The 21,442-nt window shown below is 41.7% G+C and overlaps 1 protein-coding gene across 10 annotated transcripts in view; it reads right to left on the bottom strand.

Moving 5' to 3' along the window:
* The window catches only part of GIGYF2 (GRB10 interacting GYF protein 2), a 149,658-nt gene extending 134,228 nt beyond the window's left edge, over positions 1-15,430 (bottom strand). For 6 of the 10 annotated variants that reach the window (XM_045867714.3, XM_045867715.3, XM_064587260.1 and 3 more), the window contains exons 1-2: positions 15,295-15,406; positions 9,520-9,585 (exon numbers count right to left, since the gene is read on the bottom strand). The gene's annotated coding sequence lies outside the window, so the exon portion shown is untranslated. Of the gene's footprint in view, positions 1-9,519; positions 9,586-11,359; positions 11,430-14,358; positions 14,374-15,294 lie in introns of those variants that run through there. The other 4 variants (XM_064587258.1, XM_064587259.1, XR_008505561.2 and 1 more) reach the window with 4 other exon arrangements.
* Between the last annotated feature and the right edge of the window lie 6,012 nt (positions 15,431-21,442).

Here is a 21,442-nt window from a genome sequence, read left to right as displayed (position 1 = left end):
CTGCCTTCAGCTCAGGTCATGATCCTGGAGTCCTGGGATCGAGTCCCGCATCGGGCTCCCTGCTCGGCAGGGAGTCTGCTTCATCCTCTGACCCCATCCCCTCTCATGTGTTCTCTCATTTCTCTCTCTCAAATAAATAAATAAAATCTTTAAAAAAAAATAAAAAAAAAAAGTTAAATTGTTCATAAAACAAAAACTCAGCAATTAGGGGCGCCTGGGTGGCTCAGTCGGTTAAGCGACTGCCTTCGGCTCGGGTCATGATCCCAGGGTCCTGGGATCGAGCCCCGCATCGGGCTCCCTGCTCAGCGGAAAGCCTGCTTCTCCCTCTCCCTCTCCTACTCCCCCTGCTTGTGTTCCCTCTCTCGCTGTGTCTCTCTCTGTCAAATAAATAAATAAAATCTTTAAAAAAAAAAACAAAAAACTCAGCAATTAAAAAAAAAACTACTGATAACAATATTGCATGGATCTCCGCAGACATCACGTTCAGCAAAAGCCAGCCACCAAAGAACACAGACCGTGTGATTCCTTTGATACGATGTTCAATAGATAAAGTAATCAAAAAGTGACACATGTCAAAAATATGCTCATCAGGGAAGTAGAACTAGTGACTAAGAAGGAGAAGAAGGAACCTTCTGGAGTGCTGGAGATGTTCACTAATCTTGATCTAATTGGTGATTACAGAAGTATATACATATGTAAAACTTTTCCAAGTACATACTTCAGATCTGTGCACCTATTTACTATATTTTATACCTCAATTTAAAAAAGGTTAAAATAGGGGCGCCTGGGTGGCTCAGTCGGTTAGGCGACTGCCTTCGGCTCAGGTCATGATCCTGGAGTCCCTGGATCGAGTCCCGCATCGGGCTCCCTGCTCGGCAGGGAGTCTGCTTCTCCCTCTGACCCTCCTCTCTCTCATGCTCTCTCTCTCTCATTCTCTCTCTCAAATAAATAAATAAAATCTTTAAAAAAGGTTAAAATAGGGGGCACCTGGCTGGCTCACTCAGTAGAGCATGCAACTCTTTTTTTTTTTTAAGTAGGCTCCACACCCACCATGGAACCAACATGGGGCTTGAACTCACAACCCTGAGATTAAACCCAAGGCGAAATCAAGAGTCAACCGCCCAACCAATTGATCCACCCAGGTGCCCCCACCCGCTTTTTTTTTTAAAGTAGGCTCCATGCCCAGCACAGAGCCCGACACAGGGCCCAAATTGACAGCCCTGCGATCAAGATCTGAGCCAATATCAGGAGTCAGAACACTTAACCAACTCTGCTACCAAGGTGCCTGGAGCATGCAACTGTTGATCTCGAGGTCATAAATTCGAGTCCCATAATGGGGGTAGAGATTACTTTAAAAAATTAATAAATAAAATAAAATAAAATGAAGCAATATTCAGTCACTAGGCTAAAATACATAGGTCTCAAAATGCATTTTTTTCAAACTTAAAAAAAAAAAAAGCTAAGTAAAACAATGAAAAGGAACCATGAAGGAGAACCACATATACCACATCACTCATCTTTATAAAGACAGGAAGCAATCCTATAAAAGCAGCACATTCACTCAACAGAATACAAGTACAATGAGGTTTGCACACAAGAGTCTAATTCTGCATATGTCATTAAAACACAAAGAGAAGACAGAAATGAAGAAATATTAGTGAGGTGAGATTAATGATTTTATCCCTATTTTCGTAATTTGCAACAATATTCTTCAATTACTTTTATGACAAAGCAGATCTTAATTCTCACAAAAAGTATTTGCCTGGTTTGTATGAAATACTTTTACAACACCAACATAAATGTCATAGAAGTTAATACCGGGGCACCTGGGTGGCTCAGTTGTTAAGCATCTGACTTCGGCTCAGGTCATGCATGATCCCAGGGCCCTGGGATGGAGCCCTCCTCTCTCCCTCTCCCTCTGTGTCCTCCCCACTGTTCGTGCTCATGCATGCACGCTCTATCAAATAAATAAAATCTTAAAAAAAAAAAAACTTTAAAAAAAAGTTTTTTAAGATTTTATTTATTTATTTGGGGGGGAAGAGAGAGGGAGAAGCAGGCTCCCCGCTGAGCAGAAAGCCCAACAAGGGGCTCAACCCCAGGACCCTGGGATCATGACCTGAGCCAAGGGCAGACGCTTAACCGACTGAGCCACCTAGGCACCCCAAAAGTTGTAAAAGTTGTATGTTTCTGAACATTAACTCAGTTTAAAAAACTATTTTAAGGGGGTGCCTGACTAGCTCAGTCAGTGAAGTATGCAACTCTTGATCTCAGGGCTGTGAATTCAAGCCTCACATTGGGTGTAGAGATTACTAAAAAAAAAACTTAAAAAATTTTAAGGCACAAAAAAAGGAAACTCTTCTCCCAACTATTACAGCAGAAAACACTCTTTCCTTTTGCACCCATCTGATCTTCATTTTTAAACATGCAAACTTTTTTTCTTTTAAGGTGGGCTCCATGCCCAATATGGGTTTGAACTCATAACCCTGAGATCAAGAGTCAAATGCTCTACTGACTGAGCCAGCCAGGTGCCCTAACGTGTAAACATTTTTTTTTTAAGATTTTATTTATTTATTTGAGAAAGAGCAAGAGAGCACAAGCAGGGGGAGAGGGAGAGGGACAAGCAGACTCCCAACTGAGCCAGGCCCCCAAGATCATGACCTGAGCTGAAGTCAAATGCTTAACTGAGCCACCCAGGTGCCCCAACATGCAAACATTTTTGAATAATTTTGAAAATATGATCTGTTAAACATTTACTGATGGCAAAACTTCATGAAGCAAAACTAGACTTCCATTATTCGTTTTATTACTATACACTTAACCCTAGGAAAGGAACAAAGAACTTTTTTCCCAGAAAAATCATCAAAACTCAAAATAATTATCTACATCTATCTGGACCATACATTATATATGAAATCTTGCAAAATACTATTTATTTCTCTTAATTACCCTTTTTATGGCACATCTTCAAAAAAATTATAGATGCTCTGCTGGCTTTTCTCCTCACCATAAAAGAAATTTAAATTCCTAATTTACAGTGTTCTGATAAGCACTGTAATCCAGCACAATTTGAATCACTACCCATGCCATGAAACTAAGGTCAGCTTTATTCCTAACAGCCCCAAAGCAAAAACAACCCAAATGTTTATCCACAGATGAATGGATAAACAAATACTGTAACAGTCATACCCAATATTCTCAGCAATAAAAAACTAATTACTGATATATGCAGCAACATGAATGAATCAGACATTATGCTGAGCAAAAGAAGCCAGACCCAAAAAGAATACATTCTGAATAATTCCATTTATGTAAAATCCTAGAAGAAGCAAAATTAATCTACAGTCACAGAAAATAGATTCAGTAGTGAGGAAGGGAAAATGACTGCAAAAAGTAGAAGGAAACTTCTACAGGTGATGAAAATGTTACAAATCTTAATTGTGGTGATGGTTATACAGGTATATACATTTATCAAAACTCATCAAAATGTACATTTAATATGAGTGCACTTAAAATGAAGGCATTTTATTCTATGTAAATTATACTTCAAAAAAAGGTGAGTTTAAAAAGACTAAGCTTACTAAAAATAGACTGCCTCCCTCAAAGAGTAATGCATTCCAAGATTAACATTTTATATTTCTTTTATGTTAAATCATCTTTCTTTAAATTGATTAAAATAGGGCGCCTGGGTGGCTTAGTCGTTAAGCGTCTGCCTTCAGCTCAGGTCATGATCCTAGGGTCCTGGGATCAAGCCCCGCGTCGGGCTCCCTGCTCAGCGGGAAGCCTGCTTCTCCCTCTCCCACTCCTTCTGCTTGTGTTCCCTCTCTCGCTGTGTCTTTCTCTGTCAAATAAATAAATAAAATCTTTAAAAAAATAATAAAATAGGGTGCCTGGGTGGCTCAGTTGGTTAAGCGACTGCCTTCGGCTCAGGTCATGATCCTGGAGTCCCGGGATCGAGTCCCGCATCGGGCTCCCTGCTCGGCAGGGAGTCTGCTTCTCCCTCTGACCCTCCCCCCTCTCATGTGCTCTCTCTCATTCTCTCTCTCTCAAATAAATAAATAAATAAAATCTTTAAAAAAAATAAAAATAAAAAAAATAAAAATAAAAATAAAAAAATAATAAAATAAAAAACAAAAACAAAACAAAAAACCTATGTATCATATGTAAATAGAACACTGAAAACTGTTCCACTCCCCAGAAGAGCAATTCAAAGTAATGTCTTCTGAAACTCTTTCAAGGTACTCATGATGTCAAAATTACTATTATAACAATACTAAGATATTATTTGCACTTTTCAGTGTTGGCACTGCATTGATCATGCAAAGCAGTGAAAGAGTAAGTGACAAAAAGACCTGGGTATTTAGCATTTTTTCAAAAATGAATGAACTGACACGGTCACTTGTTCAAAAACAAAACAAAAACAATTGTCAGTACTTGCTTCCAATAATAAAATTTGAGCTTTCAAGCAAAATTAGAATTTTAGAGAACTATGGGGTGCCTGGGTGGCTCAGTCGTTAAGTGTCTGCCTTCAGCTCAGGTCATGATCCCAAGGTCCTGGGATGGAGCCCAGCATCGGGCTCCCTGCTCGGCGGGAAGCCTGCTTCTCCCTCTCCCACTCCCCCTGCTTCTGTTCCTGCTCTCGCTGTGTCTCTCTCTGTCAAATAAATAAAATCTTTAAAAAAAAAAAAAAAAAGAATTTTGGAAAACTATTCACCATCATGGGTTTGATCGGTTTTCCAGTACTTAAGACCTTCCCAATAATTAAAGGCTTCCCTGATGGGTAATGATTTATATGAATGCAATTTTTTGATACTGTGTTATATAAAATATTCATTTAAGGTGGGAGATAGACCAATGGATTTTAATGTAACAAAATATAAAAGGTGCGTTGATATAATTCAAATTTCACATTACAACTAACCTTTAAAAACTATTTGTCAAATTTTGGTGTACAAAGAATAACTGCAATTTGGAAAAGCTCTTAAAATATTCCTCCCTTTTCCAACTACATACATATCTCCGTGAGGATGAATGTCCTTCCCATACTGAACCAAAGTAATAAACAGCAACTGATTGAATGCAGAAGCAGATATGAGAATTCAGCTGCCTTCCAAAAAGTAAGACATAAAAGCAATTTGCGAAACGGTAAAACGATGCCACTCTTTTCACCAAATATAAAAATATTTTAGAAAACTGGGAAGCCTGGGTGGCTCAGTCGGTTAAGCGTCTGCCTTTGGCTCAGGTCATGATCCCGGGGTCCTGGGATCGAGTCCCGCGTCGGGCTCCCTGCTCCGCGGGAAGCCTGCTTCTCCCTCTCCCGCTCCCCCTGCTTGTGTTCCCTCTCTCGCTGTGTCTCTCTCTGTCAAATAAATAAATAAAATCTTAAAAAAAAAAAAAAAGAAAGAAAATGGGTGTTTTTCTTAAAAATATATTTATGTTAACATGTAATAAGATTATTGGGCGCCTGGGTGGCTCAGTTGGTTGGGCGGCTGCCTTCGGCTCGGGTCATGATCCTGGAGTCCCGCGCCGGGCTCCCTGCTCAGCAGGGAGTCTGCTTCTCCCTCTGACCCTCCCCCCTCTCATGCTTTCTCTATCTCATTCTCTCTTTCAAATAAATAAATAAAATCTTTAAAAAAAAAAAAAAACATGTAATGAGATTATCGTTATTTTTAAATGAAGAAATCATTTTAAATTTTTCAATATAATACAAACACGCGGAACTAAAATCAAAAGCTCTTTGGAGTCCTCTTAACTTTTAAAAGGAGAAAGGAGTCCTAAGATCAAAAAGTTGAGAATGTCTATCTCAGAGAAAAAGAAAAAAATGACAAACAAAAGAAATACATAAATTAACTTAGAACAAACATATCAAGAGGCATAAAATATCACTGACAACAAGAACACCAAGATCCAAAATGCAACACTTAACTTAAAAAGTATCTAGGTCTTAAAAATGTATCTTTTCCAAGGATAGAGAGACTTTTCACATTTTGAAATTTACTTATATGATTTTTTGATTGACTCTGCCACTAGGCTATAAGCCCCATGAAGATAGGTCCTTGTGTTTTTTGCTCACCACTATGGCTAGCCCAGGACTCATCACAAAGCAGCTATTTAAATATTGATTGGCTTGAGAACAAAACAAAAAAGACTTACAAAGAAAACTCACTGTTGTCTCTATTCAGATTATAAGGATGAAAATTTATAATCAAAATGCACCTATTTACATAGCAATAACAATAATAAAAGCTACCATCTATTGAGAGCCCATTTACTGAGTGCCAGGCATTACACAGGGCATTTTAGATTTTTAATTCCCACAACCACTGTGGGATATACTTTACAGGTAAGGGAAATAAGACTACAAGAGGTTAACTTATTTACCTAAGGTTATTAACAGAAAATTAAAACCTACATTTCACTGCCTTTTTTTTTTTTTAAAGATTTTATTTATTTGACAGAGACCGCGAGAGAGGGAACACAAGCAGGGGGAGTGGGAGAGGGAGAAGCAGGCTTCCCACTGAGCAGGGAGCCCGACACAGGGCTCGATCCCAGGACCCTGGGATCGTGACCCGAGCCAAAGGCAGACGCTTAACCGACTGAGCCACCCAGGCGTCCCCATTTCACTGCTTTAAAAAGCCACAAACTTTTCACTACATAATGATACAGTGCTCAATACTGCTTGATTACCTTTTTCTTTTTTCTCCATTTCCTTGCAAGTTTCAGAGGAATTCATTTTGTGGAAGTCACTTTTTCTCCTTTTCCCAATCTCCCACTCTGTTCCACTATCCTTCAACTGTATCTACCCCTCTGCATCACTCAGTTAAGCAATACAGTAAGCCCTCTGGGTAGGGAAGAGAATAGATTCTCCCAACATACTACCAGAAACTTCATTAACAATAGTGGAGGGACACCTGGGTGGCTCAGTGGTTAAGTGTCCGCCTTCAAGTCATGATCCCACCAGAGTCCTGGGATTGAGTCCCGCATCAGGCTTCCTGCTCAGCAGGGAGCCAGCTTCTCTTCTGCCTGCCACTCCCCCTGCTTGTGCGGGCTCTCTCCTCTCTCTGTCAAATAAATAAATAAAATCTTAAAAAAAAAACAAAAAACGGTAGAAATAGTTTAAAAGACTAAAGAAGAGTGTCAGGTTGCAAAACATAAATTAAAGCTCTCTGACCCGGGCGCCTGGGTGGCTCAGTTGGTTGAGCGACTGCCTTCGGCTCAGGTCATGATCCTGGAGTCCCGGGATCGAGTCCCACATCGGGCTCCCTGCTCGGCAGGGAGTCTGCTTCTCCCTCTGACCCTCCTCCCTCTCATGCTCTCTGTCTCTCATTCTCTCTGTCTCAAATAAATAAATAAAATCTTTAAAAAAAAAAAAAAAGCTCTCTGACCCACTGATCTTACAGGATGGTTTCATATCCAGTCCCTCAATTGACCATGGTATGGGCGATATCACCTCAATCCTCAAGGAGCTAATCATGAGAGCCCCTGCATATGACCATGCCTTCAATGCCTGAGCCATGATTTACCAATTAGAAGGTGCCAATTCTTGTCACTAACTGCAACCAAAAAACCAATACGGAAGAGACCAGAGTTCCCAAGACTTCCTCCAGGCCCAGGACAACTTGAAAAGGAGCTTTGTTCCCAAAGAACATACTGGCCACAATATCACTATAAGAAGAAAAGCTATAACTGTCATTCCCCCCACAGCTTCTGAACAATATGTAAACATTTCTAGTTTTCTCCCTTTTGGTTAAAGAACAAAATTAGCAACCAGTAACGTATTCTAGGAAAAATTACAATTCCATAAACATTACCATGTCATTTGATAATCTCATCACAAGCCAATGTTTTCCAGAAAGGGATCCCCAAAGCCTGTGGAAGTTTTATATAGATTATGTGGAAATCTTTTTAAACCTCACAAAGCCTTAACTCAATACGCCTGAATACACCTTACCTCAAAATCCAGATTAAAGAAAACATACAATATGAGAAGACTATTCTACCTTAAAAATGAATTCAGCTGCAATCTGCTGAAGAAACCCTGGCTTTTTTTAAAAAAGTATCATAGGAAGTCTCATCTGTGGCCTGTCATTGGATACATCACTCTATAATACATAACTTTTATTAGTAATCCCTAAGCTTTGCATCAAAAATCTCAATACACTAATATACCAACAAGATTTAAGTCATTAAAAAATGAAGTAATTAGATGTCACCTAGTATATACAAGCTATAAACAAAAATAAACAGGGCTTCAAAACGCTCCATTAAAAAAAAGCTTGCTTCAGTATTACCTAATAATTCTAGAATACAAAAACATGTCAGTACAAAAGTTTATACTCCATCTCACTGATTCTTTCTCAACAGTGAAAAATCCCTGCTACCATTCAAATAATGTGACTATATGTTCACATATAGCAAGTCCCACTCTTCAAATTCTCCATGGCGTCCTAATACTCAAGGGTGCTTAATACTATAAAAAGTACCCAGAAATTAAAATTTATAAAAGCAATCAATGAAAAATAAATAACCAATGAATTTTTCCACAAACCAAGCCTCTCACTTGCTTATGTTCATTTGCTAAACCTTTTTCGCAAACACTCCTCTGAACCCCCTTAATCAAGAACTTTTGTGAAAACATTGCACTAGGAAGTTCAAACAAGGATGCTCTATGAGACCTACTGGGCCTCACTGACCAAAAGATATGCATATATTTTAACTCTTCAGGACATATAAACTGAAACTGCCAACCTATCTACAGGGAATTTTTCTAGGAAAGGAAAAACATCCAGAAGGTTCTGCGGGTTTCTGCCTAGAAGAGCCAACACTACACCTTCTCTTCAACCTGCATCCACTCCTGGAAGTGGGATCTTTCAATTATGTTTGTATTTCTAGACTCCAACCCTATGGCCATACTAACTAGACCAATGATAGAGAATTGGACAAACTTCAACCAATCAAATCTTCCCTCCCAAGAATTTGAAACATGGACAATGAGTTAGTAACCAGTGGGCTAGTGGCACTAGAGCTTGAGTTCATATGTGGTTCCAGGAATAAAGTGGTGATTTTCTTCCCATGTGTTAAAGCAGAAAAAGGACAGCTTGTGAAAAGACAATTAAAGCAGGCTAAAAAGAGACAAGAGAGGACACTGACTAGCCAGCAGGGAGGTAAGTGCTATCTGGACTGTCCTGGCTCCTGAATGTTTCCCAGTTTCTGGTTCATGTCCTTCATGAACGCCAACAGCCCTCGGGGTTCTTTAAGATACCTCCTTACTCCTGCCCCCAAAGCATTCCTCTTCCTGTTTCACGCCATCAGAAAATCATTACAACAGTTTAAGACACAAATTCCACACCAGGATCAATGCAGAAAGGGCATGATTATTCTTACGGTTCATAAGAAATCTGAGCAGTACCCGAGAAGTATCTATAACCTCAGGAAAAAAACAGGACAAAAACCCCTGAAACCTTAAATGCAAAAATTATGTTTGCATAAGCCCTCAGCTCTGTGCTTCCCTTCAACACTCACCTGTTCAAAAGTTCTGCTGGTTCACAGCAGGAGGTGTGAGCAGACTTTGTTCAGGTCCTTTTAACACTGTAAATAACAAAAGTATTAAAATAATTGACCCAATAATCAATCTCTTAGGCAACTTTAAAAATATAATTTCTTATCATGAATAGTTTTAACAGGAAATGGTTCCTAACCTGGTTAAAATATTAGAATCACATTGTGTGCTTATAAACCAACTTCCACTTTCCTAACATTTAAAGAGTCACTCTCAGTAGCTCTGGAGTGGGACTAAAAAATACATGTTTTTAACAAAAGTTCTAAGTGATTCAGACGAAGCTAACAAATGAGGGTTTAGGAAATATAAAGTTTAGGAAAGTGATTACTTGGGGTTTTCATTCAAAACCACATTACGGGGATTTAGTATTAATTTTTAAGCATACCTCATAGAAAAATGACAGCCAGCAACACAATAATACAGGATATATCCTATGCAAATAATTAGTGACCCCAAGAAATATAACCACTGCCAAAATGCCCAAGGAGCAAACCTCCAGGCGTGCTTTCAGATGCAAAATCACAAACTTCTTTTAAGACTCTACTGAGACAGCATCTTAAAAATCCACAGAATGGGGCGCCTGGGTGGCTCAGCCGGTTAAGCGGCTGCCTTCAGCTCAGGTCATGATCCCAGGGTCCTGGGATCGAGCCCCACATCGGGCTCCCTGCTCAGCGGGGAGCCTGCTTCTCCCTCTCCCTCTGGCTGCCTCTCTGCCTACTTGGTCTCTCTCTGTCAAATAAATAAATAAAATCTTAAAAAAAAAAAAAAATCCACAAATGGTGATATTTCAAATGACAAGGAGTGGACTGAAACACAGTAACTTCAAGCGGTTTCTCAGCTAAAATCAAATGCTTTGAATGCTGCTATGAGTCAAAAAACATTACAAATTAAAGTTGATAATTTTATTAACAGCAAAAAAGCAACGTAAGCCACTTCTGCCTTGTGATTTATTTTTGAAAAAAAAGTAGCCATGTAATTATAATGTCCTAAAGGTCAATCAACTTTATGCACTTAAGTCTACTTTTATAAGGGCATGCAGAAGAAAAACAGGGGAGAACATTGTAATAAAGTCTTCTCTGGGCCTAACTCAAGAGAACAAGCTCTAGAGTATCTCCTATTACAAGTATAAATTAAAGTTCTTTGTAATTAATGAAACTCCGTGGTTAACAAGAAAATACAGTATTGTGTACTTTAATAACTTGAAGTAGGTAGGTATATAATAGGTTGAAAATATTTTTATAAACTTAAATTGTGTCCACTTAAGGGAATATTCTTTTGTTTTTCAAACCTCCCCCATCTTCTCCCTCAACCTCATACAAAAAATTATGAGCAATTCAGGGTGCCTGGCTGGCTCAGTCGGTACAGCACACGACTCTTGATCTTGGGGTCGTGAGTTCAAGCCCCAAGTTGGGCATAGAGCTTACTTTAAAAAAAAATATATATATATATATATATATGCGCAATTCAACAAAAGTATCATTCTGCATTCCTGTATAATTAATTTACTATATTTCTCAGTCACCTGAGAGCATAAAAAATGAAAAAATGCTAATCAGGTCAAAAAATACTGGGACTCTAACTATAAGTAAGCTTGCCTATGGAGTGAAAATCTACTTATATATTTAAAAATATGTGACTTTTCAGGACATTAAAAATGAATGGAAATCCTAGAACTTTATCACCATAAAATCCTAGAGGAGGGTTAAAGGGGGAAAAATAGGTTTGGGTTCAGAGTTTTACAATGATGACCAAATAATGTTAAGGCAATTCAAACTGCTGAAGGAAAACAGACATTTAACTTGCCTCTAAAATACCCGGATTAACACCAACATAGGCTGTAGATTCAACCTAATGAGACTGGTCCCACTACAATCTATAAGAAATAGAATAAAACAGAAAGTACTGAAAATTTAATCAGCAGGGAATAATAGAGAACTACAAATGAAGTCAGTCTTTGAAAATGCCACAAATCAAATAGCTTCTAGAATGGCAAGGGTAAAAGGGACAGGAATAATCTTTTCACCCAAAAGGTCCTCCCAGACAACAATCACTATCAGTAGTGTCATCTTCCAGTGTGAAAGTCCACACACACACACACACACACACAAAACATACAGAGGATTAAAATGCAGAGTCATGAGAACAAATGAGCTGATAGGACATCAAAGACAGAATATGGAAATGTCATTTCAAAAATTCAACAAAGGAACAAGAGGGAAAAAGGCAATTCATTAAAATACCATTTCATCCCTATCACTGCCATGTCTCCTTTTAGACAAGGAGCTCCACTCACACCCTGAAGTTGTAATTCCTCTCTTCTCATGAGCTTCAAGCAAGCTATGACAAATTATTTTTCATATATGCAACTTGACTCACCAGCAAGAGCATTTCAAAACCAAGATATTAAATTCCTCAGGTGAATTAAAATGAAAGAAAACATTTTTGAAAGCTTAGTAATAAGCATATGGAGATAAGCTAGATGGGAATCGGGGAAAAAAAAAAAAATTCCAAAAAAAAAAGCTTATAAGTACCAAAGAACTGGAGAATTAGTCTGAAAAGTAAAAATGGAGAAATAAAAAACTCAGCACAAAAAGTTCTGTACATGTAAAATTTATAAAAGACAAATAAATTAGTGGAAGAAACCCTGAGACATTTAAAACTAGGCTGGACAGAACAGAATTAAGAGAAATTCTTAATTCTTACTAATCAGATTAAGAACAACGTAAATTAAGGGACGCCTGGATGGCTCCGCCGTTAAGCCTCTGCCTTCGGCTCAGGTCATGATCCCAGGGTCCTGGGATCGAGCCCTGCATCAAGCTCCCTGCTCAGTGGGAAGCCTGCTTCTCCCTCTCCTACTCCCCCTGCTTGTGTTCCCTTTCTCGCTGTATCCCTGTCAAATAAATAAAATCTTTTAAAAAAAACTTAAAAAAAGAACAATGTAAGTTAATATGCTGATTCAATCATTCTTTCAGGTTATATGTCTTAAGATGTGTCTAAACTTCAAAGCAAATTAATTTCCCTACATTTTCAAATATTCAGAAATATTCCAAAGATCCCCTTCTTTGAAAGCAATTCCTTTTGAGAAATCCCTTAGGCAGTTTATCACCCATCTCATTTAAAAACGTTTAAGAGGGGCGCCTGGGTGGCTCAGACGGTTAAGCGTCTGCCTTCAGCTCAGGTCATGATCTCGGGGTCCTGGGATCGAGTCCCGCATTGGGTTCCCTGCTCGGTGCAGAGCCTGCTTCTCCCTCTCCCTCTGCCACTCCCTCTGCTTGTGCTCTTCTGTCTATCTCTCTGTCAAATAAATAAATAAAATCTTTAAAAAAAAAAAAAGTTTAAGAAACGGGGCGCCTGGGTGGCTCAGACGGTTAAGCGTCTGCCTTCAGCTCAGGTCATGATCCTGGGGTCCTGGGATCAAGTCCCGCATCGGGCTCCCTGCTCCTTGGCGAGCCTGCTTCTCCCTCTGCCTCTCTCTCGCTCATGAATAAATAAAATCTTTAAAAAATTAAAGTTTAAGAAGGTATTTCATGACAATTTCCTGAGATATGTTATATGAGCAGCCTGAATTTTTCCAAACTGGGGTGGAGCGTGTCATATGGAGGGAAGGCGATTTGGGCATACTGGCCCAAATCTCCAGAATCTGATCTCCCTTTCTAATAGTCACAAGAGGTGTGGAAAAAATTTCTAAGTCACTGAATAACCCCTCTCATCTTAGTACCAATGAGTAAGGTACACAGGTTCTACTGGCCTCCCTCTCGCTTGTGCCTCTCTGGCTAAGCTAGCCTCCATATTTTTCCCAGCACCTGACCCGCTCCCACTTCAGTTTTTGCCTCAGTTATCTTTGCCCTAGCTTCCCTAGTCTGGAGCATTCCTTCTCCATATACTTACAGGAATTGCTCCTTTACCGGTGTCAGGTCCTTCCTCAAACATAAGCTTCTCTCTGCAGCCTTCCCAGGGCACTCTACTTAAAATTAACACCCCCACCCCCACAAATTAACCCCCAAATCCCTATCATCCTATTTCCCCTGTCTCATTTTTTTTTCCACATCATTCACCACAACACTAGGTATTTTACCTGAGCTTTTATTTATCTGTGTAGAAATGAGCTCCACTGAGAAAGGAATTTTTGGTCTGTTTTGCTCCCAGCACCCAAGAGTGTAGTAGAGTCTCAACAGTTGTCAAACAAATGAATGCATGAATGAATGAATAAATGGAAGTACATAGTCCCTTCTTCCTCCTCAGTCTCAAAATCCTAAAATGCTGTCAAGTATAGAAAAGGTGTAAAGCCCTTTCCCAATAAATCACTACCATTACCAGTGTACTCAATGGTGATGAAAAGGAAGAACTGTGTGACATTTTTCCAGATACATGCAACTTCTAAATTTTTTTCCTGGTGTCCTCTACTGATGTCAACATCTGATGTAACAAGAAAAGCACATATTCCATCCAGTCTGAGCACTCCAAAATCTGGTACACTAACTGGTAAAACACATAAAACCATCAATAAATGAGGGAACACATTTGTGCTCTAACCAAAATGAACAAACTCTGTAAGGCTAGAACTGCAAATATTAGATGGATGAAAGTTAATGTACAGAAACGACTGACAAGAGGAAATTGTTTGAAATCTAAGAAGTCATTAGGTTCTAAAAAGGAAATACTACAGGAGAGAACATCCTCCCTGCACACAACACTGGGAATCCAAACTGCCCATAATTCAAGATATGTAACACTGGATAAGAAACTGTTCGCAGCTTCCGGCCCCATCCTCAATTTCTTGTAAGTTTAACTGGAATACTTACCTTCCTTACAGAGAAACTAGGTGTGCTTAAGTGCTCTGACTTTCAGGGAGGGGAAAAAAACAAAACACAGCGCTGCATAAGTGCAAATCAACGTTACTGCTTCCCAAACACGATCATACAAGCTGCTGCTTTCATACACCCCTCTGTGGTCGAAAACATAAATCTGATTGATGTTTCAGTCACAAAACTGAAGTATTCAAAGTGCTTCGTGGGAAACTGCTGACACGTAAAGACTAATGCCCATTTCAACCTGGCGTGAATGTTCGGGTCCCAAAACTGCCTCGGGCTTGACTTTCCCAACCTCGTCCCAGGTTCAGATCATGGCTCCACCTTGCCTCGGGCCTGGTCCAGACCCAATCCTTTCGCCACGGAAGGAGTCTCCCCAGTGCAGATGCTCGGTCAGGAAGGCAAAGGCGCACCTCCCGGAGGCCAGGTGTGGGGAGGAGGACCGGCAGGAGCAGCTGTCTGGCCGAAGCAGCTGTTATCCCGGGCACCCCCTTGCTGGGCGGGTGGCCGGCCCGGGGAGCAGGTAGCAGAAGGGAAGCCCTCTGGCCCTGAGCAAATCGGCCTGACACTGCCCACCCCACCACCCTCTTCCCTTCCTCGACCCCCCCCCGCGATGTCAACGGGCCCTGGAGGAGGGGGCTCCCCGGCTCGGCGGCCGAGACGCGCCCGGGCCCGGCGTGCCCCCCGCCGGGGAGGAGGCTCCCTCCGGCCCCGCACCTGACCTGTCCCCTCGCCTGACGCCCGAGCCGGCCGCAGCCGCTGCCGGGGCGGCCTGTGGGTGTCCATGCGGCTGGGCCGGGTCGGGCAGGAGCGGCGAGGACGCGAGCGCGGGCGGGAGGCCCCGGCGGCTCCGTGTGGGGTGGCGGGAGACGGCGGAGTCGGGGCGCGAAGCGGAGCCGGGCAGGGGAGAGAGACGGAGTCGCTGGTTACCTGCGGTCCGGGACAGGGAGTCTCAGAACCCAAGTCAGTCCTCAGCCTCAACAACACAAGATGGCCGACACGTCGCCACGCACATCACGTGACAGCGCGCTCGTTCCGTCACGCCCCTTGCTCCGCCCCCGCCCCGCCTCGCCTCCCTACCCGCTTATCCAGCCTCCCACGACATCCTTCCTTTCCGCTGCCCCCGCCCCTCTTCCCCGGACACGCCCCTGCCTGAGCCCCGGATGCCGGGCTAGGAGGGGGCGGGGCTGGGGCAGGGCGCAGGCGCCTGCGGGTCCCTGGGATGGGGCTCCCTGCCTGCCTTTGAGTTGAGTAGAGTTGGTGTGCAAAGCTGGGCCCCGGCCAGACACCCTGTGACTCACCGTCCTATGCACCCAATCCAGAGCCCGTTCGCAGTTCAAAAAGCTCTTCATCATTTACGAGCTGATTTTCAACAGTAGAACTTTTCCACAGCTTTTCACCCAGCATTTCCCTGCCTGTTTGCCATTCTAGAGAAAATGGTGAAACGACAAAAGCTGAAATTTAAAGCAGTGTCTCTACTTGTTAACGGTTCTGGTAGAACTGGAAACTCGTTCTAGAGTCTTGAAATGTGACAGCTGAGGACTACACAACTCCGACCCCCTCCTGGTACCATATCAGGGGCTATAACCCTTTTGCCTAAAAATCTCCCTTCTGGGGGTTGGCAGATAAGATACAGGACGCCCAGAAATATTGGGGACATATTTACACTGAAAAGTTACTCGTTTTTCTGAAATTCGGATTTAACTGGGTATCCTATATTTTTATCTCTATATCTGACAACTCAACCCTTCTCAGGTCATCCCCATTCTTCCTCGTGTATCCAACCTCTCCCTTTTTTTATAGGATCCTTCTCAACAGTTTGTGTTTTTTTTTTTTAAGTAGGCTCCATACCCAGCATGGAGCCCAAGGAGGGGCTTGAACTCACGACCCTGAGATCAAGACCTGAGCTAAGATCTAGTCCCTCGCTTAACTGACTGAGCCACCCAGGTGCACCTCAACAGTTTTTTAAAATACTCAAAAGTTGAGCTGGCTGGCTCAATTGGTAGAGCATGCAACTTGTGATCTCAGGGTTGTGAATTCAAGCTCCATGTTGGATATAGAGCTTACTTTAAAAAGTAAAAAATAAAATACTCAAAGGGGTTGGGAGGGATGGGTTAGCCTGGTGATGGGTATTAAGGAGGGCAAGTTCTACATGGAGCCCTGGGTGTTATACACAAACAATGAATCATGGAACACTGCATCAAAAACTAATGAGGTAATGTATGGTGATTAACATAACATAATAATAAAATAAATAAAATACTCAAAGGTCTTCCATCTTAAAAGTTAATAGTAAAAACTACAATTCCCCCTGCAAGCGCCTCCCTACCTCTCTGTTCCCTTTCAAAGCCAAACTACACAAAAGAGTTATTTATACTCATCCAATTTCCATACCCCGCAAGCAATCATCAACTACTCCAAGGTGGCTTCTATTCTAATGCTTGCTCTTAGATACCTCAACCTACAAACTGATAACTGGAGTTTTTCAGTCCTGATCTTGACTTAGGGCTTTCCTATCTTCAGTGTGATTGACCACTCCCTATTATCTGCAACACTTGATTCCCTTGATCTTTATGTCCTTGCTGCTTAAAATGTGGTCAATGAACCAGTAGCATTAGCATCACTTGGAAGCTTGTTAGAAATGCAGAATCTCAAATGGACCCTTCACAATCTCATTCTGCTGAACTCTAGACCCATATCATCCCCTTCCCCTTCATTTTTCTCCTGAACTTATTGCTTCAGATATGCCCATATTTAAAGGTCCTCAGAGGTGCCTGGTGGGCTCAGTTGGTTAGGCATCCCACTCTTTTTTTTTCCTTAAGATTTTATTTATTTATTTATTCATTTATTTATTTGAGAGAGAGAGAGCACAAGCAGGGGGAGGGACAAAGGGAGAGGCAGACTCCCCGCTGAGCAGGGAGCCTGCCTTGGGACTCAATCCCAGGACCCTGGGATCATGACCTGAGCCAAAGGCAGACACTTAGCTGAATGAGCCACCCAGGCACCCTAGGCATTCCACTCTTGACTTTGGCTCAGATCAGGGGATTGAGCCCCCATCAGGCTCCACGCTCAGCATTGAGTCTGCTTGTCACTCTCCCTCTGCTCCTCCCCCATCCCAGCTCGCTCACTCTCTCTCAAATGAATAAATAAATCAATAAACAAATACATACATACATACATACATACATACATACATACATAAAATCTTTTCAAAAATAAAGGTCCTCAGGGGTGCCTGGGTGGCTCAGTCGTTAAGCGTCTGCCTTCAGCTCAGGTCATGATCCCAGGGTCCAGGGATCAAGCCCCAAATCGGGCTCCCTGCTCAGCGGGAAGCCTACTTCTCCCTTTCCCACTCCCCCTGCTTGTGTTCCCTCTCTCGCTGTGTCTCTCTCTGTCAAATAAATAAATAAAATCTTAAAAAATAAAAAATAAATAATAAAGGTCCTCAAATATGCCATTCTGTTTTAGCATTTGCACATGCTATTCCCTCTTGTTACAATGTCTTTCCCAACATTTACCCCACTTGTTGCCAACCTGCATAACTCCTGCTCATCTTTAAAAGCCTAAATCAGGGGCGCCTGGGTGGCTCAGTTGTTAAGCACCTGCCTTTGGCTCAGGTCGTGATCCCAGGGTCCTGGGATGGAGCCCTGCAGTGGGGAGTCTGCTTCTCCCTCTCCCCCTGCTTGTGTTCCTTCTCTCGCTGTGTGTGTGTCTCGTGCTCTCTCTGTGTCAAATAAATAAATAAAATCTTTAAATAAAAGCCTAAATCATATGTTATTACCTCTGTGAAGCTTTTTTTAATCCCCTCCCTTAGACCACAGACCTCACCCCTTGAGCTGTTATTTTTAAGAAAAAAAGCAATACTAATGCTTGTTACGTGCTAACCACCTCATTAAGGGTTTTACTTTCATTCTCTCTTGTAATCCTGGGGATGGCACTTTGGAGGACTAAAAAAGCCAACCAGGCACCTGGAAGAAGTGCTTACCTTCTCCAAATCTCAGCCAGGACTTTCTAGCCCAGGCTGACTGATTACTGAGCCCATGTCCCTAACCAGCTCGCCATGCAACATCCACCTCTCTCATGCTGTGCCACCTGTGCCTGTAATTTTATATATATTTAAATTTTATTTTATATATAAAATTTATATATGTAAGATATAATTTAAATATATATATACTTAAGGTATAATTTATATACCGTAAAATGCAGCATTTTTCGTGGCCATTCTGCAACTTTTGACAAGTGCATATAGGTGTGTGTAATACCACTAAAACTGAGGTACAAAATAGTCCCACCATCCACTAGAGTCCCCTCAATAACTCTTTGTAGTCAGCACTAACCCCCACTCTTGGCCCCTAAACCACTGTTATGTTTTCTGTCCTTATAGTTTTGCCTTATAATATCATATAAATAAAAACATAGAGTATGTAGCCTATTGAGGCTGGCTTCTTTTCCCTTAGCATAATGCACTTAAGATTCAGCCATACTGTTGCTTGTTTAAGTACCTTCTCCTCCTCCTCCTCCTCCTCCTCCTCCTCCTCCTCCTCCTCCTCCTCCTCCTCCTCCTCTTCCTCCTCCTTCTCTTCATGAGTAGCATTTCATTCTATGTATTTGCTTATCCATTCCCCTGCTGAGGAACATTTGGGTTGTTTTCAGTTTGGGGAGATTATTAATAAAGCCATTATAAATATTCACAAGCAGGTATTTGTATGAACTTAGGTTTTTATTTCACTTGGATAAATACCTCAGAATGAGATTGGTGGTCATGTGGTGTTTTTAACTTTATCAGAAACTGTGAAACTGTTTTTTCAGAGTGCCTTAGTCACATTTTTAGCCCCAAAGTAAAAGCTTCTAGAGAGCAGGAACCAAATTTAAGGGAAGAAGAGAAGGAGGAGGAGGGGGGAAGGAGTATTTGACTTCACATCCTCAGCAGCTGGCATTGTCCTGGCATACAAATACCTACAGAATCAAAGCAATTCTTGATTATCTACTTCTCAGGAAGGGTGCCTTCCCCTTCTGGTATGCATTCTGTCTTTCCAGTGTTTCATTAGATAGTGGTTTGTTTGTTTTTTTAAAAGTTTTTAAAAATTTATTTGACAGAGAGAGACACAGCCAAAGAGGGAACACAAACAGGGGCAGAGGGAGAGGGAGAAGCAGGCTTTCCACGGAGCAGGGAGCCCGACGCAAGGCTCGAGCCCAGGAGGCTGGGATCACCACCTGAGCGGAAGGCAGATGAGCTGAAGGCAGACGCCTAACGACTGAGCCACCCAGGCGCCCCTAGATTATGGTTTTAAAGTTACAAGAGTAGACTGATGCCCACTCTAGTCAGGGATAATAACAAAGTTTCACCCTTATTGTATCATTGATAGAAACAGAGAAGTTAATAATAAAAATCATGGGAGGGGGGGAAGGAGTGAGGAGTTTAGCCAGAAACAAGTTTAGTATGTAACAAATACTGGTTGATCCATTGCCACAGATTGTATTTTTCTAAAAATGGCAACACCAATATTGTCCATCCAACATACTCCTCTAGAACCTTGCCATTACCCTTTCCAGAGGTAGAGTCTAATTCCCCTCCCCTGAGGCCATTATATATAACTGATAGAACATGGGAAAAATGAAAGGAGATGACGTCCAATGCTATAAGGTGCTAGAGCTTCTACCTTGTTTGCTAAAACAGTCTCTTTCGAAGCAAGGAGCTGCCAGATAATAAATCCAAATGGTCTGAGGTCACCGTTCTGTGACCTAGACTACGAGGAGAGGCCCATGTAGTTGTTTCCAGCAACAAACCCAACTTAAGTTTCAGGGGTCTGGGCTATAGATCTGAGAGTCATCCATAGAGGGGAGATCTTTGAAATCATGGGGAATCACCCACAACAAGCAATTGCAGAAAGGAACAGTATGGAGCTAAGGCACGCTCCTGGGAGGAAAACACACAGCTGGTGGGCACAGAAAAGTTGTAGGTAGGACCAGGTTAGGGGCAGGAGCCAGTCTCAGAACAGAGGGAGAAAGAAATTGATTGGCAATGCTAAATCTACAGAATTGTCAAGGAGTCTGGGGCTGGGGAAACAGCCATTGAATTTGGTGTCTACAATTATCTACAGAGCAGGAAGAACAGAAGGTTAGGAAAGTGTAGGAGATAGGGAAGGGAGGATGCAGAAGTTTGGAAGTGGATGAAAAGGGAGGTTGGATTTGTTGGTGAAGAGGGCAGTGGCCACTGAGATTGGGCCCCTAATTAAAAGTGTTGCACACAACTGAAAACCAAAGAGAAAACACAAGTAAGAGATTGGGGGAAGAAACAGAGCCAGAGAGCTGAGCAAACATCAGGGAAAGGCTGCTCAGATGATAACTATGGAAACAGATACATTTTTATGTTTGCAAACATTTTTTATTATGAAAGTATTTGCATATTTTAAATTCTATTCTCATTTCTAACCTTTCAGATGTATACCAAGAAAATTAAATCATAAAAAACTATCTCGGAGTACAATAAACGTATCCTTTCACATAAATGTCCCACGATGTGTCCCAAAATGTTTTCCATTTTCTCCTGAGTCTTTTGCATATTTAGGATTTCATATTGCAGCTGTCTCAGAGGGTTCCCACATGGATGTACCACTGCCCTTCTCACTTTCATGGTGGTCAGACAGTTTCCTCTCTTTTTTATTAACTGTTGTTAAAAATAGTAGTAAAGTAGTACATGCTTATGGTTTTTAAGTTTTTAGAATGCACAAAAATATAAAGGAAAAAATTTAAATCCCCCCAAGACCTACGCAGGACCCTCAGTTCTCCCCCACTGATGTAGCCCACTGTTTTGTTTTTTTTTTTAAGATTTTTTATTTATTTATTTGAGAGAGAGAGAATGAGAGAGAGCACATGAGAGGGGGGAGGGTCAGAGGGAGAAGCAGACTCCCTGCCGAGCAGGGAGCCCGATGCGGGACTCGATCCCGGGACTCCAGGATCATGACCTGAGCCGAAGGCAGTCGCTTAACCAACTGAGCCACCCAGGCACCCTGATGTAACCCACTGTTGACAGCTCTGGGTATGGCTTCCCCAAAAATGTTGTACACATAGACAA

The sequence above is a fragment of the Mirounga angustirostris genome, unplaced genomic scaffold (genome assembly GCF_029215605.1).
Source record: "Mirounga angustirostris isolate CCGP_5_RB_7025 unplaced genomic scaffold, mMirAng1.0.hap1 SCAF_3, whole genome shotgun sequence".
Lineage (NCBI taxonomy): Eukaryota > Metazoa > Chordata > Mammalia > Carnivora > Phocidae > Mirounga > Mirounga angustirostris.
The sequence above is the reverse complement of the archived record's forward strand: the minus strand, read 5'-3'. Positions and strand labels throughout refer to the sequence as shown.